The 21,338-nt window shown below is 37.3% G+C and overlaps 1 protein-coding gene across 1 annotated transcript in view; it reads left to right on the top strand.

Moving 5' to 3' along the window:
• The window catches only part of LOC124367963, a 443,446-nt gene that overhangs the window by 148,817 nt on the left and 273,291 nt on the right, over nucleotides 1-21,338 (top strand). The window lies entirely within an intron of this gene.

The following is a 21,338-nucleotide window of genomic DNA, read 5'->3' as shown; positions in this document are numbered from 1 at the left end:
GGGAACCGAAGTGAGACACTGATTTTAAACGGACGACAGTCCAATTAAATGAGGGAACAAAAACGTAGGAACGGGGGAACGCGATGGGGCGGAACGATGAAACGGTTGAACTATCAGAATCAGACTAGAACCTCGCTGTTTCTAATGTGAAACTAACTTCAGTTACGACGTTCATTGGGCGTGTATTTATTCACTGTGGCATTACCAGTTGCGTTATTGCTAAACGCACGTAGGAAATGTTGAAATGATTGAGTAAAATAATGAATCATCGATCAACTTTGAGGTTAGAAGATGCGGTCAATAACATTCTGAGCCGAGCCTCGTACAATGACTGAGGCCTTGGCAACACTTGCATCATGACCCAGTTGGCAGCAGACTGGCCCCACCCTCCTGGTCCCACATGGCTGACTCAGGGACGTACTCGCCAATTCGTCTCGGGGGGCACTTCTATTCCTCGCCCTACTCATCCTTAGAAGCGTTGTGTGGTATAATCTAAATATAAATTTACCTATAGGGATTTTTCAACGTTCTTACTATGCTTCATTTTACCTTTCCATCACCACAGACATGCCCCCTCACTCCCCGTGTAGGGTACGCTCCTGCATCAATGCTCTAATTCAAGGTGACAGAGCTGCAACGACGGATCAATAACCTCCATTACCAGCCATGGGTGTGCTCTGGAGTAAATTTGTCTTTCACGGAATCGAGTGTGACTATGGCGTTGACATTTAGAAGCTAGAATAAGACTTTGATACAACACTAAGGTGTCTGAAAGTAATTAAGGTCAAACTACTATGGACATTAAACTATATAGATTTAAAAGTTATGTAAGACGATTTATCAACTGATATTGTGAAATATATTCGTTTACCAGGACATCGTGCATATCTGTGACAATAACTTATGTACAGAATCGCAGAAAGGTCACCTGAGCTGTAACTGTGTTGGGTAAATATAAAATTGATAAGGAGATGATAACGGCCAGACTGGCGTCTTCCAACAATGAACCCTCAAGCTATCTGTTCGAGTTTTGCTGATAAAGCTCGCTTAGCTGTGGTGCTCCAAACTCCATTGTCTTCAAGTGTTCAAAACTTCTATCAATATCAGCGGTAATCTATCATCATCTAGTGGAGATTTCTGAGCCACTTCTTTCAGTGACGTTGTATTTAATGTACGACTTGTATGTGTTGTATACACTCTTGTTGTGCTGGTCCTTGAAGAAGACTACGTATTGGCGCTTACTTAGAGGAATTTATTATGATGATGGCTAGTTCAGTTCAAATAAAAAAAAAAAAAAATAGAATTAACGTTAATTTTTTAAAGGTGAGAAATCAATTTTCTTGGAGTTACGTAAAATAACTATGACAACGGCTTCAAATCAGGCAATGTCTATGCTTTCAAATAGTTAAACATCCATCGACACCAATGCTTTCAAATATGCTTCAGCCAAACCACCTTATGGAATTTAAAGAGACTTGGTATCAATAAGTTGTGTCAACTTACAGTTGCATGACCTTCACTATACCTTGGAGAACATGACTACGTATGGGTTGTGTATCTATTATTTAGTTAATTGAAAGTATTAACTTAGTAATTCTGGGAATTATTTGTCGTAATTCAACAACATTCATGGATCTTATGTAACAAGAATGTAAAACACCAATTTAAGCAAAGTTCTGTTGATACTTGAACTATTCTAGCGTACATTTATTTTGCAACAATCAGCTCCCTAGTTTTGTGATCGAAATTTGCAATAATCAGGCTCCTAGTTGTATGATCAAATTTTGCAATAATCAAGTTCCTAGCTGTATGATCAAATTTTGCAATAATCAGGTTTCTAGTTGTACGATCAAAAGTTCTAAAGGCAGTTAAAATACTGCTTCTTATCATTCGAATTAGATTGCTACACATGATCTCACAAATCACCTTTCCACGAAGAGATTAATAACGTAGATAATGTAGATAGGACTAGAAGGATGGGTTCGAGCTAGTGGCAAATCTCCAAGAAGTCTCTTCTAGGTGCTTGGCTATCTCGTGACTGCCATTATCTTCTGTCCGAGTGGGACCCGAAGGTCAGCTACTGGGAAGAAAAGAGTCGCAGGCGGCAACGGGGTCAATGGGAACTTGCGCAAGGGACGAGGACCGGGGATCTTTTTGGGGGGGGGGGGGGGTGGGGGGGGGGGGGGGTGGGGGGGGGGGGGGGTGGGGGGGGGGGGGGGTGGGGGGGGGGGGGGGTGGGGGGGGGGGGGGGTGGAGTTTGTAGTATAAATTATTAATATGATGAACATATGAGAAAATTCTATTTTGTTTTCACTTACTAGTTTTAGTGTTGAAAAACAATATAATTAAGTTAAGTTTTACTAGTTCTTAAATAAAATAAAAAAAACATATTAGCTTTATGTAAAAACGAATTAGATCTTTCATTTCCAACGTATGGTCATATGACTCCATTTGTTTTTTAACGTTGCTTTCGAAACGATTCAATTTTAAGTTTGGAAATCACTGCGCTTCAAGAGGACATTGTATTTTTCCACACGAAATTCGTGGAAAGTTATCGACTTGTCAGGTACTCGACGCAAGGTGAGCGAAAAGTACGACAATTTACTCATAAGTGAAGCCCAATTATTCACCAATCTTACTTGCATACGTAAAGCGTCAGCAGGACTCACCTTCACTATCACGGTTTATCAACAAGTCATTCGTTGAATCACACGTTGGAACAAATAGAGTTGGGAGATGACAAATCAAATTTCATCATTAGAATGCTCATCTTTCTGCCATGAAACTTTCTATGCATCTCAGTCCTTTCACTTATTGGAAAATGCCTAAGATACATACATGTTATTAAGTATGTATCCATAAATAAAATAAATATATAGGGAACGAAACTGATGATAACATGTTATCACCAAATTAAAACAGTGAATAAAAAGGAATATTATTAACAAATGAATTTATGCATAGACTTTTCCTTTATTGGTGAGATCTTTTTACGTATCTTATATATTGAACCATTTTAAATGGACGTAAACAAATTGTCAAATGCACATTGACTCCCTCGGAAATTAAACCTGTCACCTCTGATTTAGAAAGAGATCCTTATTCCCTGGGTTATGTGTTGGTCGATTTGTATTACTGATACTTGGTCAGAGAGCTGATAATTTATTCCAAATTCGAATTGTACATTAAGTGTTTGTTTGTAAATAAGGAATTCCTCTTGAAACGGACATTTTGTGGTCACGCTTAATCGAATAACATCAAAATAATTTAATAGTAGTCTATTTAGTTTTATTTACTTAGTTCTTGTTATGAAGCTTTTAAAATTTCAAAAGCTTAAAACACCATACAATTTAGTTTACCATCTGTAATAAGTTATATATTACGTAATAAAATTGTATTTATATCGATTTTAATTCACTAAAAGCACCCGAAAATGTGAATTGCACTGAAGAAGACTTCCGATCATATAGCGGAATGGCTGTAGCATTTCTATCCTCTTCTGTTCAGTTTGTTATATTAGGTGGGTCAAGGTGGGTTTAGCTTTGGGCTTTGGATATTGGTTAATACTATTATAAGTAACAGTAAAAGCTAATTCTAGGAAGGTGTTAGTGTCGGGGAATTCAGGAGTAAAAAAGTCCGAAAATCTAAGCAACCCGACTTTGCCAAGATTGTTTTTGTTGACTGACTGAAATTATCTTGTAGAGAATTACGGTTGGTTGACTAAATTGCGTCATTGGGACCCAAATATAAAAATTATCACTAAGTAGCCAATGAAGTTTGATTAAGTTTAAAACGCCTGAAAGGCACTCGTGTTTGTCAAATAGGCTGACACAAAATCTATTGACGTTCTTCCTGTATACTATAGAGCTGATCCGAGTAGCTACATAACTATCGACTATCCGGTTATTGCAACAGCGGTGGAGGATTCCCCATTATGTGCTACGGAAGCCCGACAGTGTTCTAGGGCTTCTACGCTCTGTCACTGGTTTGAACTGGGCAAGATTTTACCACCTGTATATCGGAATGGGGTAATACAAAGGGTTTTCCCTCTTGGATAGAGTTAACAATCCATATCCTTTGTAATTTCAATGGACTACGAGTATTTACAGTGTTTGAAGTATAAGAATCCGAAAATCTTTTCCTGCAATAACACCTATCGTAGACGACCGTACTGGGTACTTTGTTGGCGCCTAAGGCTCACGTCTGTTTCGACTTAGCCGTCCTCAAGATGGGCCAGAGGCCACTAAGAGCACGTACCAGCGCTGCACAGCACGATCGGCCGACTACACAGCGTCAAGCTGTTCGCTGCGTGACCTTGGCTGACCTTGAGCCGTGACCTTGAGGTGTCCATTGAGGCGAGCGATGGACGCTGCCAATTCTCACAAAAAGTATAATGCAATGCTGCCGCGCAGATTTTCCCCTCAGCGGCAAACAAGTCTGAAATAATCGGACAATTTATAACTGGATAAATGCAAAAATATTATTTATTAATCCGAATTCTGAGTAGATGTTATTTTCGAAATATGAGACCAAATTAATAAATGTAGAAAAACCTTAATAGTACTATGGGTAGACCCTTCTCAGATCAATTATAGTTCGTTCTTAACAGTGCAAATGTATCATTATTTCTAAGTAATAAAACAAATCAATGGATAAACATACATTATATATATACACAAAGTACGCATATATATTAACTTGTATATAAGGTGGCATATGTCACAACACGTTGTCTCGTAACAGGCATATGTGGCTTCATGCAATATTTCTAGTCTCATAACTGCAATGCGTTACTACGTCAAATGATTGTTATCAGCTTATCTAATATCCTGAAGGTCATGCATGCTTCATCATCGAACTAGATGTTATATAGAAAGAAAGCTTAGTGCAAAATTTCGACTCTGTAGGTGAGTTTATTTCAAGATATCGTCAAGATTGACAGACAGACATGTAAATTTCCAGCCACTCGAGTGACAGACTTCGCTGACGCTCAGCCCAATTATCGAAAATTATACACACTTTTAATCCCATTAAATGATCAAGAACTGTTATTTTATCATTCGCTGAATCGTGTTGTAAACATTCGATTCTGCCTTAATTCGAGGCTTACTTGACGATTAGAGATGATTAAATATACTCAGATTAAGTTGCAAACATTCAAATGGTTGATTAAATCCATACCATATTGAAAATAATATTTATACAAAAACCTCAGGTAAAATGATGGGCAAGTACTTATTAAAGGAAGAAAATGTATTTCCCTAAATGTTTGAGAGTAATTTCGATATTTAACCTTTTTAACTGTACAAATTACTTTTCTTAAGTAAATACTACAAAGTTTCTCAATACCACCCGGACTGTATTCCATTAGGTACTACCGTAAACGAAAACATCCGTCACTTAAGTCCTAGATCCCTTCTTCCAGTTCGAGCAATCGCTTCACCCTCACCTCCTACCCTCGGACGTAGGCAGTGTCTGAAATTGTCCAGCCCAAACAAACCCGGAGAAGAAAATCCCATTAAAAGTATATATTGAGGGAGGAGGGAGGGAGGCGGAAGCAAGGGGTATTGATCTACCACCCACGACCCGTGTACCCACTGGGTGGAGGGTAAAGGGTAGTGGGTACACCAACCCTTCCGTATCATGTTCTTGGTACGAAGTACAAAAGTAATAATAGTACTGTTTTTTATCTCGCATCACATTTCAGTTTTAATATCCTTGAGCTTGACAGAGCGAGTATGTTTTGTAAGTCGATCTACTAATATTTTACTACTACAAAAAATGTTATAACATACAGTGAAAAGTTCGTAGGATAATTTACTTATAAAATGAGTTTAGTAGCAAAATAATTAACCTCCAACTACATGCCAGTGAGTAAAATACAAAATAAAATCTACACCACATTGAGGAATATGGCTTAGTATTGTTTATTATAAAAAGGATCAATTCGTTACTTTGAAAAACCAATTTAAATTATACAATTACGAATGAATTAATTTTACCCACTTTAATATAGCCTTCTCATATATATTGTTACAGGAAGAAATAAATAAGCTACCATACGAGATTTGTAATTAATTCCAAAACCAATCTACCCACTAAAGATAGTATATAAATACGTAATTCTTTTGATCTATGTATAAATCTATCAAGATGTTTTATACATTTAGTTGAGAAGAATCCATATTTATTTTAAATTTAGCAAACACCACTATCGGAACATAATCGATTTATTACGACACTTTAGCTTTGAGCTTCTGTCGCTAACATTGTTTCTGTTGATGTATATCTAAAAAATGAGCTTCCAATTCCGAAATTGTAATAAAGGTGACCAATGCAAGTTTTTTAAATTACTGTAGTTTTAAATATAAAAAATATCGGTTGTTTGGTTTTATCGTAAACTTGAAGCTTCTATTAAAGCGTCTCTTTTTTTCTATGTGATTTCGAAAATTATGCCAGAAATATAAAGATTTAGTAATTCTTTAGCATTATATAATTGTTATATTTGTGTCCTTATGGGAGTTCTTTCAATGGCAATAGAATTTTAGTCGATTTTTTTAAACATTTTTCAGGGAAAACTAGCCAAACCCAATTGCAAAAACTTTTAGCTAAGTGTGGGAATCGAACCTATGACCTTTCGGTGGTTTAAAGAGCCGAAGCCTTACCCCTGAGCTACGGCGATGGTCCAGATCTATTAATTTTATTCCACCTTCCAGTAATTTCTTATTATCAACACGTCACACAGCATACATCCACTATCAGGACACTTCCAAGAGGGTTATCTGGAGTACCAGCACACCCTTCGCTATGATTTCCTCATCATCCAAACTTCGCTGACGCTCAACACCCAAATCCAAGACGCGGACCGCCGACTGTGCAATGACAAGACAAACAGTAATGACTGCATGTAAAACAGGGGAAAGCGGCGTCGTCGGTCGCTGACTTCGCCAATCATTGGCCAAGTTTCACACTAGCCTTGGGACCTCACAGTGTCGTACCTACGAAACTCTTCAAGGGGTCATCAAACCCCCCCCCCTCCTACTTTGTAGAGTATTCTTCAGAGAGTTTAAGTTGATCAAAAGAGCTAACAACGTGTCTTGTGTGGATAACAGTTTTTGGTACATGTTACAGAAATTCAACGTTTCGAGGATTGAAGTCTATCCCCTTCTTCAGGTGATGTGGATTTGATGTATCACACATTCTTTAGTTTTGTGCAGTGCGCCTTAAGTTTTGTGCCTCTCCTATGACTTTTGACTGATTTTTTACAAACAATTGGTGTATTGCCAAATTTTTACTTTGCTCTTTATTTGTGATCGTTTAACCTTGTATATCAAGTTTGTTGACACTTGAAATAGAGGAAGGATTATATTCCTCGAAACACACAACGAAGAAAATGTCCGAGATTCTTTGAAATCGGCTGTTGTCAATAATACATTTTAAGCAAAGTAGATTTTATTATCATAGAAAAAAACATGATAAGACATTATACTGTTAAAGTATACAAACAAACTGTGGGTTAAATGTATAACGTTTTATTGTTTCCTTTAATCTGTTTATGATTGTGACAGTGTATACTTCTATCCAAAAATCGTCTCAAAAATTACGTAACAAAAATTAATAAAATTGGAAAAAATATATTCTGTAGGTACTGATAAAGTATTGAAGTTCAAAAGCTGTGATAAATTACAAAAAACAATGCTTTGTTAGTGAATGTTTCCCAAGAAACTATTAAATTTGTAGAAAAGTTCAATATGTTTGTAAAATTTTCTTTGAAGGAATTGAGACTTTGACTTCTTCAAGGTTACAGCGATATTTATCACATGTACTTGAACTATTTCTACACCAAGTATTAAACCTTTAGTATAAAAATAATTAATTTGATAAACCTGGTTGTGAAGTTGAAGCATTCCACAATCACTAACTCGAGACAGACCGTCATTCTTTATTCGTAAACAGTTTAATTAAATATATGTTTTCAGCACAGACAGTACGTTATTATAATGGTACGAGGCCGATGTTTTCACCTCGAGCAGTAGCGTGATGGTTCTATTGACTACAGTGGTGCTGCAATGTCACTGGCACCGAACTCATTCCGTTCCTCCATTCCTCCATTCCATGTGCTCGCTGCAGTCAGGATATTTTATGTGACTCGAGCAGGAACCGAATATCTTACGATCACGAAGAGGCTTCGAAGCGTATTGCTCAGGACAAAAAATAAAATACCCTTCTTTGAATCACGATTTAGCTAGCTAGACTCTGGCAAAGTTTGATACATTGTTAGCTAATCCTAAATAGTGTAGGTCGTCCACAAATTTGTCGATTGTTGAATTACAATGAATGCACATGTACTAATCATGCATTATAAGATTAGATTCATTATTACCCACATAATTATGCTACTATTCATTTATATCTATTATTGTGTTTGTCATTGTTAAGTTTTATATGAAATGAAAAATGTCTTTATTTATTTGAGGCATTACTGTCTGAAATTAAATAATAATATATTTAATTTTAGGCAATAAATAATTATATTATGATCTAATATTGTCATCCTTTGTATTTTTAGAGAAATATTTTAAACTCATGCTTAGTTATAAAATGTTGGTTATTTTGATTGTTAAAATTCTCACAATTATGTTATGTACTTTTTTGACAAAACGCAATGTTTTGCTTTAAATTTTGCAATAGTTTTTCTGTTTCTTTACGTTTGATACGATATAATCATTGTTGTTTTATAATTAAAATAATAGTTTTATTAGTATAATATGTATCGAATAATTGTATGTGTGTATGTAAATTTGCATGAATGATTTTTAAAAGCAATTACATTCTGTTAGAAGGTTTATATCGTTATATGATTTTAAAACAATTTAATTCGATTTTAAGGTAGTTTTAAATTCATGTAAGATTATTAGATTACTAACGTATGTAGGAATAGAATAATTTGAATTTGATATAAACATTGGAATAATATAAATAAACCATCAGATGGCGCTTTAGTGTTTATGAAGTAGGTCATTGTTTATCTATTCGATTTTATGTAGTCGTTAATTTATTGTTCACCTTCCTTCCATACTTAGGTTTGAATTTTTTTGGATAACAATTTGTATTATTTTAGTTTAGTGAACCTAAATAAATACGATCAGAGTTAACATTAATAACAGATCAAATATAACGGCTAAACTTCAACTTCAGCGACTACAATAAATCAATTTAACTTGTAACATTTCCTGCTCAAACTTCCAACACTAGATATTTAAATGTTAAATTTGTCCAACAGCTTTACGCCACTTCAGTGCCAAACTTTCAATGAAGCCCCATTTATCAACTCTGATATTAGTTCCCAGAAACTAAACAGATTTCACAGAAATAACCATTTGAATTGAAGTGCGAGTTGTCGGAACACGATGGGTGGTCGTTTGCAAATAATACGCTGTATGAATATTTTCATCGACACCTCAATTAATTGGCGTTGCTTTGATCATAGTATGACCTTTTATGTGCGCATTTTAAAAGTAGAAACGCGTATTTTGTCATCACCTTGTTTTTTATTAGGTCATAGATTTCAAGGTTAGAGTGCGTTTTAATGTTCGAATAATGTAATCTACTGAAAGTTAGGAATTTGTCTGTGAAAGGATAAGAGGATTTTCTAGTTTTATGTTACAAAATGTATAACACAACGTTTCGAGTATTGAAACCTTTCCTCTTCTTCAGGTGAGGAGACAATTAGTATATAAAGTTAGGTACTCGTTAGGGTTAGTTAGGTACTCTTCTCACCTAACGAAGAAGATAGATTTCAATCTTAGAAAGGTTGTTTTGTACCTTTTATAACATATAACAAATGTATAAAAATATATTATCCTTTCACACCTTCCATCGTCAATAACAAATTCTAAACAAAGAATTTCTGTCAACTTTTCTTGAAACTGGTGGCATGAACTGTAAGGGATGTGATCTGAATTTCGGAGGACAACAAACTGGATTTCACAGGCCTGCCGATATGGCTAAGAAATACAATTTCTATGGTTCATACTCCACTTGAAACTTAGTATTATTGATACTTTTAGTTGTGAGTGTATTTATTATAAATATATTAATATTTAATGTATAAATATAACAAATTATTGTGGAAAAAATTATTCAACTTAACTCATTAATCAATAACTAATGATTTGCAATTCCCTACGGCTTAATATGGCAGAAAGCTGTTTGTAAACTCTTTCCAATTTTAGAATACTCGAGTAAAGATCCTCAAAATGACATTTCTGGCATGCAACTAAAGAGTAAATCGATATTTGGAATTTTGAAGTTAAACTGTAACTCAGTTTAGTTAAATTGGAATTATGTACATTGATTGAAGGTATCGGTCGAGAAATCGGATGAGAACAATCGATGTCATCGGTGGTATTAACAGCTGTGATGTTTTGTACTGTATTTAGCTAACTTTGAAACAGTTTCGACTATTTGCACTCTGTCTAACCACCGATGACTATATACTGATACTATATGAATTATGAACAATAACGAGTGAAAAAATTGGTCCGGTTATTGAACATCAATGTTTTAAACCAACTCCCTTGGGGAACGCCATACTTTTATAATATATTTCTTCCAATCAGGAATTTGAGATTTTGAGCTTATATATACATAAGAAGATATACTGCTGCATTTATTTTTTTATTAGGACAGAGATATGTCCTCAAACTCTTTGGCGTAGAACTTGACTCGATGATATAAAATGTACATTATATTTACGTAAAAGATGTGAGTGCATACTTTCTTGATTGGTTGCCAGAGAGTAAAAATGAAATGACGAAGATTTAGGAACGTGTTTTCAAAGTGTTGAAATCATCACGTTGATACTTCAGTGGAGGCGAAAGTACAAACATCGTTATGTTTTTAGCACTGCTAGTACCTGGAATATTTACGGCTGTAACGCAAGATAACGTGGTACTGGCGGGGGAGCGGCCAAGTTCCAAGTTAGCAAACTATGTTTTCTACTCAGATAGTACACGCTCTCAAATGTTTTGGCTCAGGGATGGGGTTCGCCAATTGGTTTATTGCTAGTGTTTTCATCTCTCACTCCCACAGAATGGTACTTGCAAAAATACTCCGAAACCCTCTAATCTTGGTTTCGTCAGACGAAAAAATCGAATAATACTCCAACGTGCAATGGTGCCCTTTTAAGTCCTTCTTCTTTTCGTAGAGTAAAGTCCCAGGCATGTCACTGCAACACCAGAAGTTTAACACAATAAAGCTTTGGATTTATTTCTTTCGTTTACCAAAAAGCGTTAAACCCCCTCCTAGACATTTTAAGAACCTCATTGACTTTGAATCCATACAGCATAAAGACAATGGGGGGGGGGGGTGGGGGGGGGGGGGGGTGGGGGGGGGGGGGGGTGGGGGGGGGGGGGGGTGGGGGGGGGGGGGGGTGGGGGGGGGGGGGGGTGGGGGGATGGCCCAGAAGCCGAAGATAATTTGTACGTCATAAACGCACGACTTGATTGTTCTTCAAATCGATAGTGGAAACTTTCACCAAAAAAGAAATTGGTCATTAGTCGCACTTGTTTTGGTGGAGGTCGAAATAGAAGGGTTCGAAAGGGTTAACGATATGAATCTTTAATTTATTTTCAAAATCATACTTTTTGTAGCTTGACACACTTAAAACCGACATTAGAAATGTAAATAAATGTTCAAATCAGCGTAAAATAACCATAAAATACAGACCGACTATTTGGTATTTGGAAAGTAGCGAGTTTAAGTCTATTTATTCAGTTATCGGTTGCGGTGTTTTAACCAGGAGTATTATTTAGGCATATAGAAAATATTATCTGAGAAAAAGTTGTCAATTGATATTTTTAACCCCTTTGATACCCTCCCTTTTCGACCTCCACCAAATATACCGCGGCTGACAATCGATTTCTTTCTTTCGAGATATTGCTTTATCGATTTGAAGAACAACCACGTTGTATGCTTATACAATGCAAATCGGGTATCAGCTCTTAGCCTACAATCGTGCATAATCGATTTCCAAGAACACCCATCGGAGTCGAAAACCACTTTAGTTCGTGTTCATTTGACCTTATTAAAAAGCAAATCACCAAATATTACGCAAAACGTACTCTTGTGGAAATGGCCTTCTAATTTTTTTAAACTCTTAAATTAGTTACTTTTAAATCTTATTTCTATACTGATACCTCTTAAGTGGCCCTGCTAAAAAATTATTGTAGACTTTTAGTGTATTGTATCAAATAAAAAATGTATCAATACTTTTGTTACTAAGGATAGAAAGATTTGTTTATAGTAAAGACATACTTTATTTATTATTTATTTATCTATACTTTCTACAAACGTAAATAAGCATTTTGACAAACTTGTATTAATTTAATAAAAAAAGATTCGCTCAGTCACCTCACAGTAAGTGTTTCTAGAAACAATCGTTACGTCAACAGCGCAGTGGAGAAATCAATGTTTACATTTCTTCATTATGCAACTCACATTGACTCACATTATTAGTTATCACGTTACATAATATGTATATTATAGTTTGCTTACGCCTTTTGTTGAAACACATTCAAGTATAGTACACGTCCAAAGAGTAAGTTTCTGTGCTATAGAAGGGGAAGGGGTAATTTCAAAGTCCATCTTTCTCAACAAAACAAATATATAGTGGTCCGGTACTCACCAATCGCCGTGGGGCAAAAACCCAGATTTCCAGCATAAAAGATTAATCTGCTATAGATGTAAACTATGTTTCATCTCTCTATGGATACGGATATATCTTTCTACAACATAACTTTAGAATCGTTCCACAATCTTTGCTTGAAATTATCTTTACTCCGTGTGTGTGCTAGTAATAACAATCCAAATTTCAAAAACTACGAATTTTGGACCAATTTAAATTGTTGATTTCTGTAACCTTAACTTGTATTTACACATACATTATGGAATTTTATTAAGTGTGGTATTACACTGATCCCAAATAACTCCTGGATTATTTTGTGTGTTTAATACCACAGATAAATCTCAGCCATTCCACGTAATGCTCAGTGAATAGTTAATCAGCTTAAGTCTGATGTGCGTAGAGACCACAGGGAGTAGAACCGCAACAGAGATAGAGCAAGGTTCTATAAGGGCTCGTGTTAACCCACAAATCTCGAGGGTTCTACGCTTCATCTACACCATATCCCTCTAAGTAGTTCTCCATTGAATATTTAATTTCCCACACGATATAGCTCATATGTCTTAGTCATAAAATCATCAACATATTTCAGGACCTTTTAGAGCAGTCAGAAGAATTTTAGTGTGATAGCTATAATTTCCAAAGGCTTCAGTTCGATTTTTAGGTCATCCCCACTAATCATGGAATGATCTTCTAACGCAGTTAAGTGTGTCATATCCGGAGTGAACTAGATCAATCTGGCTAGGTTCGGATACGGTTTGTTACGGGTGGAGACCGAAGCTGTTTGAACCAACTCGGCGAAGAGCACTTGAAGACGTTTTGGTTCTGTTCGAGGAAGAATATTTATTCACAGTTTGGGCTTTACCTTATTCGGATTTTACACTTTTTCTGGTGAAAACAGAGTGTTTAAAGATTACAGGGGAAGTTTGAAACGCCTCTATTTCTATAATCTGTTGACACTTCAAAATATGTGAGTGAAAGGTAAATTTGGTCCCTTTTCGTAATTAATGGGTTCGTCCCAATTCTTTAAGTAGAAGGACCACCAGTGATTTTCTAACCAGCGAATATTGAAGTATTGTGCACCATTGAATCACGTTGCTTTCTAAAAGATTTCAAATCAATTTCAAACTAGGGAAACTAATATAGAAGGTGCTAACTACTTTTTATTGCGTGTAAAACAATATACGAGTAAATGAATCCCTTGTAAACACCATAAAACTTTCATTGCTATCCATGGTAATCCATGCGCATTCATAAAATAGAATGTATGAAATTCAGCCATCAACAGCATTCTCTACCAGACCCAGATGTTTTATACCATAAATTATCTTAGTGACTTTTCAAGGGTAAAAGGATTAAACAATTCATATCTGAAACGAACTATGAGTTAAATTTGTCGAGGGATTTGAACCTGGATTATACGAGGTTTTGAAATGATGCAAGATATCATATCCTGACACTTTAATTCGTATGCACTCATCTTATTCTTCTTTTATGGGGCGGCCTACTGCCATGCACTTAAGCCTCAAGGGTCTTTTGCTCACCCCGGAAGCACACCATGAGGCTGACCAGTCTACGGTTTGAGTAGTTCCACAAACCGCCGAAAACAACCGATCGGATCCTCCTGGGGAAATTCACCACCCCTGTCCAAACTACCAAAGATGGCATACCGCTCCCTTGCTATTGAAGGAGCAAGTGTTCGACAGTTTCATGCTGCTCATCACACATTCTACAGAACGAATCCTCCCAAAGATGCTTCTTCAGGTGACCATGTTCCGTAATCAGACCTATAACCCGAGAAGTCATCAATCTACTCAGTGAGAAAATGTCAGACGCCACCCTGGAGGAAGGCGACTGTAGTACCATTCTGCTCATTCTCACACCTGGATGCAACCTCCACCTTCTCTCATGTTCAGCGCGAACCCATTTCGAGACGGCCCCAAAGGAGTCACACCTAGAAATGCCACAGCATGCACCCATAGATAGAAGAATGAGCCATCAGAGAAAATTCAGTAGTTGGCTGTTAAAGCCATGCAGTTGGGCTTGCTTGGGATTAACTGTAAATATATCATTTTAAGGAAATTTTGACTCTGCACCGATGGTCAATTTATATTTAGGTGGGCCAGGTTTCTTTAAACCCTGATTTGCAAAGGCAGCAGGTTCAGTCCAAAACCATCTACCACCACGTGTTTAACTCTAAACCTCAATACCAAGAGGGAAGAGTTCTGGAAATACTTTTTGATCCAGTCTTTGCATCCTTGACTAAAAAATTTAAGGCTAGAAATCACTCTGCAACTTCTATTAAAGGTGCCACAGATTCCATTTGGGAAAAGGTTAGTTATTGTGGGGCCGAATCAAAAAAGCCAACGAGGGATTTATTTAATAGTGCAAAATTTAGAATTTCAACGTTTAAAGTTAACTTTGCGTGATCAAAGAGTAAAGCCTATGAGGACCTGGCATCAGTACAGGAGCAGAGATGAAGTGGAGTCTGTAACTTACGACTATACCGCCTAGTGCACTGTTCGCGCTCCATAAACTTTGATTGGATGCATTGTTGCCACTGCGCAGCCGTGGCGGCAGCCGTGGTAGCAACATTTATTGCGCTAATGTATTCGAGGGTGCGAATCTCTTTAGATGACCTTTATAAACGAGTTGGCTTGCTGTGTCACACATTGTTGATCTTGAAGCTCTCTCTTGAAGGTGTTGGAATGCTGAATAAGAGCCAAAACCTTTATAAATTGAATTTTCTTACCGATCATACTAGGATTGTCAGAAGAGATTGTCACAAACGTTTCAACAATTGCAAGAAGAAAAATATCAAAACAAGGTAGCCCATGAAAAGTAGTCAGAAATACGAATCTTTTCCTAAAGGAGATTTTTGAAGGAATCCTTAAGGTATCGATTTATCTTACCCCCTCTCGTAACACGGACAACTTAGTAAAAGTTTTAGCTCTTGATATTACGATTTGGCTATATTGGCCAGTATGGACTTACAATAGAGGTTAAGTAGCTTTTCTCACTGATGAACTCCGATCAGTCTATTTGTAGAAGATACCTACCATCATCAGTGCAATATGTTTACTTAAGGTTTTCTCACACATCCGTGTTCTTCTTGAAAATCCATTCCACCATCAGTCCAATATGTTTACTTAAGGTTTTCTCAAACATCAGTCTACTTGTTGAAGATCCATTCCATCACCAGTCCACTATGTTTACTTAAGGTTTTCTCACACACTTATAGTATTTTTGGCTGAATAAAAAGGAAACCAAAACATTTACCACCATTAATAGTCTGGGGCACAAGAAAGAAACGTGTAAATCTCGGAGTTCCAAGTAACCGGTCCCGGTATTACTCGTACAGTTCAAGGAACTAGGTTGTGAATTGGGCGATTGGTATTTTTATTTGCAGAAGTGGAATTTGTTTAGCGTTTCAGAATCTAAACTGGCAGCGGAGAACGCATCAACTGGCACTGGTAATGACATAATTATTGTGGCCGACATGATGAATAGCCAATTGGCTGTCGGGACTTTCGGCATCTGTGCCAGCTGCCAGATCTGCCCCACTTGCCAACCAACAGTGGCCGCTTCGGGCCTGTCTATACAGAACACATCCATGACACATTGAGGATTGTCAATGTGTCATCGATGTTTAAAGCTTCACTTGGAAGTTTGAAATTGAATTTTAATGTCTTGTCTTGAAGGAACGTTCTCTTTGACTAAAGCTGATAAAGTGTCCATTCGATTTAATACACAGACTTGAACTCTAGAAGATAGATTTTCCTCTAAGTGAGAGTGCAATTCTGCTGCAAATTTCACCATTTTCTCTGTACGTCATTCAAAAGTTGTTATCTCGTCACAGCCCAGATAAATTCATAGAGTGACCACGTTCTGTGTAAGTACTGTATGTTCAACTGTGTCCATGCGTAGTCGTTTCTGGGCTGTTAGCGAAGTTGGAAAATTCTAAATTGGAATTTAAGCAAATTTGAACTACCCACGAGTATGAGTCTCACTCGTTGACCGGGTCAGTCAAGGTCCACCAATCAGACGCACGTGCCAAAGTTGCAACTTATGCTTCACTCGTATGATTCTCCATTTGTCAGTCGAGGGAAGTAGTTACTACAGGCGAGAGACGAGTGTGAGTCCCACTCGTTGACTGGGTCAGTCAAGGTCCACCAATCAGACGCACGTGCCAAAGTTGCAACTTATGCTTCACTCGTATGATTCTCCATTTGTCAGTCGAGGGAAGTAGTTACTACAGGCGAGAGACGAGTGAGTCCCACTCGTTGACTGGGTCAGTCAAGGTCCACCAATCAGACGCATGTGCCAAGGTCATGTCATGTAACGTAACCGCTTGTGCAATCTGCGACCGGGCAGGACGTGCTTGTTAGTGACGCGTCGCGTCGTCCAGACCTCTTCAGGTTCACGTTTGGATGGACGTGATACCTGCCTGACCTCATGACCCATTTGAATGAATTCTGTGGACTTAAAGATTACCGATTGGTGTTATTTGTGAATTCATTCAATGCAAGCATGTCAGTTGATTGTGTTGTAAAACACGACATGCAGGTGTCATCTAAATGGATCTTTTTCTCTCATAAGTATAATGTTTATCACCAAAGGTATAAATAAAAAAACAACGGTTAAATTTCATTAATGTTCAATCAAACATTGTTTCTTCCAAAAAAGAAAAATCTTCATCACCAATAGAAATAGTAAACGACATTTGCAAATTGAATTCCCAGAGAGTACTTCAGATAATTTTGGAATGCTTCTTGCTAGTGTCATGATCCCATTCCTGTCATAAAGATATTTTAATGAAGCCAAAGTCCTCGTTTCAATTACAAAAAGGGACCTATTGTCAGTGGAAATAGTTCATACAAACAGATGCTCTCGTTTCGTCTTTTCATTAACGCTGACCTTCATGTTCACCGAAAATAAAGTGACTGAAGCCGTGGCTGCTGGGCCAGCTCTCAAAGAACTGGACCGTAAAGCTAGAGATTCTTGCACAACTATGACTATTTCTGACTGGCCTGTTCTACTCCCACTGCACATGACTTCACCCGTGTTGATCTTACTACAGCTTCATCACGGCGAATTGGAAGTGAATCTTTGCATTGGATGAAAATTTAGGCCATCCCAAAGTCCTGAATAGCCGATTCCGCCCAATCCAGACAATAGAACATGTCTTAGGCAAACACTGTTGTACTGGTATCAGTCCTCTTGAATAATAATTTCCAACAAATTTCTCTTGAAAATATTATTGCTTTTTATGCAAAAAAATTAATTCATTGCTTGATGACTTTTTGGACGAGGCCTTATGAAACCTAAGGTTTCATCATCTTTTTTGTGGATTCACCTGATGATGAAACCTTTGGTCTCGAAAGGCCTCGTCAAAAAAATAAACCATATTGGAAAGTTTTGTTGCAATGCTGATGATTTATTACTCAACATGTGCAGAATCAGTGAATTAAGGGTAAGCGTAAAATGAAAACTTTTTTACAACCGTGTAATGACTACTGTAAATTTCCATCCATCCTTCAGATGACCTTCCATCGAGGACCTTTCCGGCCGCCAGCACAAGTAATAATTAGCAATTACTTCTTATCTCATCCTTATTCAATCGTGTCCTGTCGAACGCTATCATCATCGTTCTCAGCGTCATACGTGATTTATGAAGCAGCTTCTTTGATAGCCACAAACTCCCGTATAGAGTGTTTCATGATGGGCGACAAATATTTAGGGAAGTTGGTCAGGGTAATAAAACAACAACAAAAAATAACTGTAATTGAAATGCTTTGTTTTCTGTCTGTCATACAATGGTCTTTATGTTATTTATTAAACAACAATTTGGGACAGAGCATTCAAATTTTGTATACGTGTCATTTGAGTAAATGCCTACAAAAAAGGAATGTTATACTCTTTAAAAGATCCCATATGGGAGCATTTCATGAAAACTATTAATTTTTACTAGTTTTCTGTTCTCAGACCAATCTGGACTACTGTTAGATTGGTACAAGGTACAAAGAAAATGGTACCAAAATTATGAAAATCCGATGAGACTTGCTTGTGTTATCAGAGTGTAAATTAATCGGTTCAACACCACGATGACTCTTAACTGACATCAAAGCTTTCGTGTCCATACTACGTAACTCTGTGCTTAGACAATATATAAACAAATTAGGAGCCAGAGACCATTTTGAACCATTTGAAGAAAAGATTTTTATCACTCATTTTGGCTCTCCCAGAGGGTAATTACGTGTATGAGTTTGGCCTTTTAAAAACATCGTTCACTTTGTTGCGTCCTTTCTTTTAAGCGCTATTGTTAGCTATTTTTGTACTTTATTTGCAGTGTTTATCCAGTGTGAGAAACATGCTGTTTGTGTGATTATTCACACTTGCAGTAATTTCCCGCAGCAAAAACAGCCAAAACCTCGAGTGCCACGCGGAAGAATTTAAAGGGCGATGAAAAGCGGAAAATATCGCAATTCTCGACACCCTTCGACCTTGGACGCGTGAAACATGGCGTTAAGTCTGCCCTAGCTGCCAGCTCGGTGAGACACAAGACACAATGGTGGAATTATTGTGGGGCCGTGCGGCAGTAAGGGCGAAACTCGCCTGCTCCCAGGTAACGCCCGCCAACTGATCGACCTTGTTGGTTGTTGGCAACTTCGCAGCAAGCCCGGCCAGCGGGTGTTTGCCACGCAGAAATACTTGAACGCAATTTTTAGCTCTGTCAATGGATCCCCCGTTACGCACCCGACTGCGGCTGCAGCCCAAGGCGGTGGTGCAGCAGGAATAGAATCGTCCTTGCAGCGCAATCCTTGGGAAGACTTTGTGATATGCAACTACGTCTTGAAAGGCAATTGAAGAAGTACATACATCCCTTGGAAAAATTTCCGTTGGAAATGGTTCGAAGTTGCTATTGTATTGTTGGAGCATAAGTGATGAAGATTTGTTTTTACAATTTTGTAAAGGTTTTAAGAACTTTTCAACATCCCCTTTGAACCTTTTCAAGAAATTTTGTTTCAGGACCATAAAAAGTATTATGATGGGTTATGTCTTATAAGCACCGGTTCTACAACACATAAGGATGGGGTTGGCGATACAGTTATCCTCTAAGGAAAAACACGTGAAATGTAATCTGACAGTCTGGTCACATTTCTCATTTCCGAGTAGGTGGTATTTACGTTTTGTTCATTTCGTGGTAGGAATTCCAGCAGCGCAGTGGCGTATTCGTGATTGTCTGAGTGGGGGGGGGGGTTGGTCCCCTCAAACTATCTGAGGGAAATAACTGAATTATTACATCCAGTTACGCATTTTATCATTTTTTCAAGTTATTAATTCTGGATTTAAGAATTTTTACAAGATACTTGCATCCAACTCAACTAGGGAGTAGAATTAAGATCAAAACTATACGAATCGTGAGTATCAACTATATCAGGACAGTCGACAATTTTATTATTTGTTAAAAAATTACAGTTCTTTTGATAATTATAAACATACTATTGAAATCCACACAAATATGCAAAAATTAAATTATATTATAATTTCAAGATAGCACTTTAGATTGCCTGCTTGTAAATACATATCTTTCAAGCCTAGGACTTTTACTTTAGCTGGAACCCAATTTAGAGGTATTATATAGATTAAAGACAATAATCTACATAATACCTTGTTAACTGATACACGTTATCCAACGCAACATCGGTTTCATCACGTAGCTGAGTAGAAGGCAAGGTGGATCGTACAGTGTTAGTGGGACTTTTTGTTTGCCAAATGTTTTAGCAATTTCTCGAAATTTTGATTCAGATCTTCCAAACATACTGTATCCTTGATACAGGAAATTCAAATAATGTGGAAATTCAAACTAAAGATATCCTTTCCATTCACTCCATTTCATCTTCTCTAAACACCATTCCGTTTCTTTAAGAGGCTGTCCGTCTGTATTTATAATGTAAAAACTCATAACTCAGATACGTCGTTGTAATTTTGCCTGTTTGTATATATCTTATTAAGCTGTAACTATATGCTGAAAGAACAAAAATCTTCAATAGTGTAGAAATGGCGGAGTTTATGTAATTTTAAAGAAAATTTTTGGAAAACTGACAAGAAATGTTAAGGTTACAAAAAAGCAACATTTTTATTGCCTTTTTTAAAACGGGTGAAAAATAAGGAAATAAACGTGTATACTACATCAGTAAAACGTGGAAGACGGTCATTTTGTTACAGTGTTTTAACTAAAATTATAGTCACGATACAAACGAAATGAAATACACCATAGTGTTCGAGGAACCATTTTATTTCTTTTCAACTTTAATAAAAACCCCCTGAATTTTTGAACGCTCTGTATAACATTTAACAATTCGAATTTGACCCCTACCCCATACTGAAATCTAGAAATCTGAGCACACCACCGATCACTCCTCATTCCCAATTTCAGCTCCATGCAGGGTTCCAAGTTCTCAATCGACGCGACTCATGGACGCCCTAACCTCACTTTTTGCAGTATGACAAGCGTCCGCCAGAGCGCAGAGTGGGCGCGTATCGCCTAGCTGTTTATCGCAGTTCGCGGTAGCGTTGTGATGGCGTGCAGGGTGCGTGTATTTATAGCCTGTATCTGTTTGTGGATTCCACCTGGCCGCACGCTCGCCCC

This window comes from Homalodisca vitripennis, chromosome 8 (genome assembly GCF_021130785.1).
Source record: "Homalodisca vitripennis isolate AUS2020 chromosome 8, UT_GWSS_2.1, whole genome shotgun sequence".
Classification (NCBI taxonomy): domain Eukaryota; kingdom Metazoa; phylum Arthropoda; class Insecta; order Hemiptera; family Cicadellidae; genus Homalodisca; species Homalodisca vitripennis.
The sequence above is the reverse complement of the archived record's forward strand: the minus strand, read 5'-3'. Positions and strand labels throughout refer to the sequence as shown.